The sequence below is a fragment of the Athene cunicularia genome (genome assembly GCF_003259725.1).
Source record: "Athene cunicularia isolate RWA chromosome 1 unlocalized genomic scaffold, athCun1 chr1_part1, whole genome shotgun sequence".
Classification (NCBI taxonomy): Eukaryota; Metazoa; Chordata; class Aves; order Strigiformes; family Strigidae; genus Athene; species Athene cunicularia.
Genome location: NW_020799091.1, coordinates 19442938 through 19447621, shown reverse-complemented (window position 1 = coordinate 19447621; position 4684 = coordinate 19442938). Strand labels below are relative to the sequence as shown.

Genomic DNA, 4684 nt, shown 5'->3' with positions numbered 1-4684 from the left:
GCGCCCGCGGAGGCAGCGGCGGGAGGGAGGGAGAGCGGGCGGGCGGCTGTGGGGCGTCGCGGGGAGCCCGCGGGGGCAGAGGCCTCGGGGGGGCTGCCCGCCTCCCGCTTCTGTCTCCTTCCCGCTGGGAGATGCGGGGTGAGCCTCGCACTAGTGGCGCTAAATCGGTGAGCCACAGATGAGGCACTCGGGGCCCTTCATCCTGGCGGCAGGGTGGCGGGGGCTCGCTGCGCACGCCTGGGGCTGCAGCTGCCAGCCTGTCCCCAGAGGCTGCCTGGGCTTTGGGGGCTGCTGTGTTGCTGATCTCCTTTAGGAGGAGCCCTGTCTTAGAAAGTGCTTATGGCTGCCCAGCCCCGACTGTTGGGGTGTTAAATAACACTGGGAAAAACCCTTCGCTGACATTCAGGTGAGTGTAGCAGTCCTTGTAAATCACCAAAGACCTTTCTGCTTGACCCACCTGAAAAGCACGACAGTGCACTGCAAAATTTTCTCCTTTCCAAATCACTTCAGTAGGTTTTTACTTGCCAGCCCAGAATCTGAAACATTTTTCCATTCTGCAGGTAACAAGCTAGCCAGCTATGAGCAGTAGCGTCAATACTAAATGCAAGTTCAGAAATCCAGCCCCTCACACGGAGTAAGTTGTTCACAGTCACTAGAAAGGATGTACTTTACTGCTACTTACTGTGACATATAAATAGGAGCTTTCGTGAAGTTAGTGATGCTCCTGCATTGGTGAAACCAGTCTTGGAGACCTTGGGGAAAGGACTGCTACTGCAGGAACTCCAGGTCATTAGTTTTAATTCTAATGAAAAGGTTAGTGATAACACTACACTCTAGATGACAGTATGGCTACACTGGGAGTTAGATTCTGAAGAGAATGAACCAATGGATACACATGGCAGCAAAGCATTTTCAAATAAATGTAATTTTGGGAAGCTTCTCACAGAGTTAAAATTTTGGAGTTTCCCAGCCACACTGACTTCTATGAAAACAAGTACTGCTTACTGAAATACAGCAAAATGTCTCTGAAGAGATAAAACAGTTGCTGCAAAATTAGATGTTTTCAATTAAAAAAAAAAAAAAACAAAACAAACCTAACTGAGAATTTATAGGGGTTTTAATGTAATTATCTTATAAAGGGCCTTCAAAGAAGAGTTTTGCTTCAGGACCCTTGCCCGAGGGAGCTCTGTAAGGGGCTGGAATTTCAGTGAGGAATGGCATGCTACAGCACAACAGCAGCGCATCTGTTGTGAATGGCAGCTGCTGTGCAGCACTGAGTATGCTACATCCTCTTGCTATTCACAGACAACTGGTTTGTATGTTATCTGTTTTCCATAGACACCAGTGAAATCCATTTCACTAGTTTTTCTTAGTAGAGTCATCATGTGTGTTTCAGATACTTGTTTTAGTGTAGTTAGACCGGTGTATTAAAACATCCTAGAGTTCTTGAAGTGTTGACTAAACACTGAGGATTACCATGTAAAGAAACATTGACTTTCTCATCAGACAGGGGATTACTATGCGAATGAATTAAGAGCAACGTGTAGTCTGTAAAGTGACAAATACTTAAGTCCCTGTTGTAGCATGTAAAATATTTCCTCTATATCTAAAATGGATAAGTTAATTCCATTCATCATTGAAAGATGTTGAAAATGTCAGGGTTTCTTTTACTTTAAATCATGATACTTCTTCTAAGGAAGTGGAAGAAGTGAACTACTAGAGCAAGTAGTATAGATGCAAGTATAGAGATTCTCACTACAGCAGAGAAAGCAGAAAAGAAACATTTAGAAAGTAGTTTCAGCTGACCCCTTTGATAAGGCTAACTTGCTTGACATATCTGATGTGGAAGCAGAAATTGTACAGCAATAGGAAGTCGTTATCTCCATATCTCAAATGCTAACACAGTTCTCCCAGTCAACTGTGAGATAGATCTACTCTTGTTATGACAGCTGTTGGAAGCTGATGTCAGTATAACTGTGCAATGTCTTTTGATAGTCTTAAGTATTACAAACCTTAAAATATGTTTATGATGTTATCTAAGACACACTGTTTGGAAATGGCTCTATTTATAATCAGAAATTGCTGAAGCTATTTTAATAAATACATAATATACTTCTGAGTTTCCTGGTCAGATTTGCTTGCAAAAGCATTGTGAACATTTTATTTCTGAAGACTTAAGCTTGTGGATTAATTAATGTTTATACAGCACTTTCTAAAAGCAAAGTCACAAGTGCCAAGAATTATTATTTAATCTCCAAAAGTCAGATCAATGAAAGACTAAACTGTCAGAGAACTGCTATTAAAAATAACAAAAATGCTGAAAATCCTCTCCCCCCCTATACTTAAATATGTCCAACTGTGCTTTCATTTCAGTCTCACAGTCTCACATACAGACATGCAAAGATATTTTTCAGTTTAAACGGGTTAACGCCCATCTGTGTTTAAATATGTGGGAAGATTACCTAAAATCCTAGGGACTTTTTACAAAATGAAAAAAATCTTTGTTTCTGAGATGCATTTATAGGGCCTAAATATTGCAAATATTTATATATGTAAGTCCTATTCATCAGTGTAATCTATCTGATTAACCAGTGCTACTTCTGTGCACAACTTTACCCATTTGCGTGATGGTTCAGATCCTCTTAGTGATAGGTTAATTTTATTAGACTCACATAGCTATTTTGACTTCTGAGGAAGAAGAATCCTTACATTATTTTTAAAATTTGCTTATCTTTCTTCTTTACAGCAAACAGAAGTATGGTTTAGAAACAATTTTCCTCGGAAAATAAATGTGCATGTTAGAAAACTAGTAACAAGCAAGAGGAGATTGGAAAGGTAGAGGAAGTCATCAGTGCAGTATAGAATTAATAAAATAAAACCATCTTTTCAGGGTTACAGAAACTTGTTTTAGAACATCATTGTCATTTAAGGAAAAATACTAAATTTTGCTTTGGCTATGCCTTCAAAAATATTCTCCCTTGACAGCTATGTGCACATTATTCATGCAGTGCTAATTACTTTCCTTATAATGTAATTGATTTGTAAAGTGAGCATATGAATTAATTGGTGGTATAGAAAACTAAATGATACCAAGTCAGGCCTAGTTAATCTGTGTCTGGCATATCTCTTCATATTCAATAAATTTAAAATTTATATATACAAATATACATTTAATTAGAAGAAACAAAGTTTGCAGACTGACTACTGAAAGCTGACTACATTTATCTGGAAGCGTTGATAACTTAATCTTATTCAGATGCAAGCAAACTGTGAAAATTTGGGTTTGCATGTTACTATGGTGCATACTGAAATATGAACATCTTGAGGGTCCTATGGATTGATAAACCTCTTAAAGAATTGTTTTCAAACAATGCTTAACAGCTATCAGTTATGCTTTTAGTTGCAATTTGCTAATAAACAGATGTACTTAAGATTTATATACACTTAAATTTAGGTTTGAGAATATACATCTGAAGTCAGTATTTCAGAGGAACTCACTGTCCACCATTAAGACTAGATTTTCAAAGAGCTCAGTGTCTGGAGTGTTGAACTTCTTTGCAAGTCTGGCCCCAATTATGGGTCCTAAGATCTTCCGAAAATCTAAATTATATATAAATACCTACAGAAGAAGCTTAAATCTTATTTTAACAGACTGGCTCCAGCTCCATCAAGCACAGAACACTCATAGATTTGGCCCAAATTCACCTAAAAATCTGGCCCTTTACAACAGCAAATGTAGAGTCAATAATCCTAAATCTTTTCATGGTTCTTCTTTATAATGAATTTCTGGAGTAGATTTCTCAAATTTTCTTAAACATGGTAGATGTTCATAAATATGATACTGTCAATGGAAATTGTTTCACTGAAATAGGAGCAAAACTTCCATGAAGTTCAGCAAAAACAGGTGTTTGCTCCAGACAAGCTTAAGATTTCTTTAATATCTTTGTTAAAATGCTTTAAAGGAAACTTCTATCATTGGGTTAAAATGTTACTTTTATTATCAAGATTTCATATGGTATAGTTGAACTATCATCTCTTCACTTGAAATAAAACCATTTCCCTTTTATATGTAAGGGTGTTATTGCTGTAAATTTAGTTCTAGTAACTTGTAGAAGAGGAGACATGTCAAGTATGGAACTATTAGGCTTAAAAGAAGTCACAGTTTAATAAATGCACTGAGAGCAAATAAAGTATACACAGTGTGTAGGAAATATGGTTGGTCTTTTCTTAAAAAATACTCCCCTAAGTCTTGTAATACTTGTATTTGAATATAACTTTTCAAAACTATAGACAGTAAGTGAGCAGGGTACACCAAAATCTTATATACACCCAAAATACTGAAAAAAACGAAGATTTTGGTCCCTTTTTCAGCTGTCCATATATTCTATTCTCAATATAATTCTGCCCGAGTTTCAAATAACATACTGAATAAATTACACATACATTTAAACTTTGTACACACAATGATGTGTAGTATTACTCTGTATGTGAACTTTATAATTTCTTAAGATCTTGCAATACAAAACTGCTCAAAAATATAAAATCCAGTACCTGTTATCTGATGAAGTTTTCCAGTGCCCAGGCTTCCTGCAGCTTAATTTCACACTGCTAGAGCTTCTGTATTAAATGCTTTTACCTCCTTAAAAAAAAAAAAAAAAAAAAAAAAAAAAAAAAAAAAAAAAAA

The 4684-nt window shown here is 37.0% G+C and overlaps 1 protein-coding gene across 1 annotated transcript in view; it reads right to left on the bottom strand.

Annotated features, from left to right (window-relative positions):
- TNFRSF19 (TNF receptor superfamily member 19) overlaps positions 1–4656 on the bottom strand; it is a 69551-nt gene extending 64895 nt beyond the window's left edge. The window contains exon 1 of the mRNA XM_026857316.1: positions 4552–4656. The gene's annotated coding sequence lies outside the window, so the exon portion shown is untranslated. The remainder of the gene's footprint in view (positions 1–4551) is intronic.
- Positions 4657–4684: the final 28 nt, after the last annotated feature.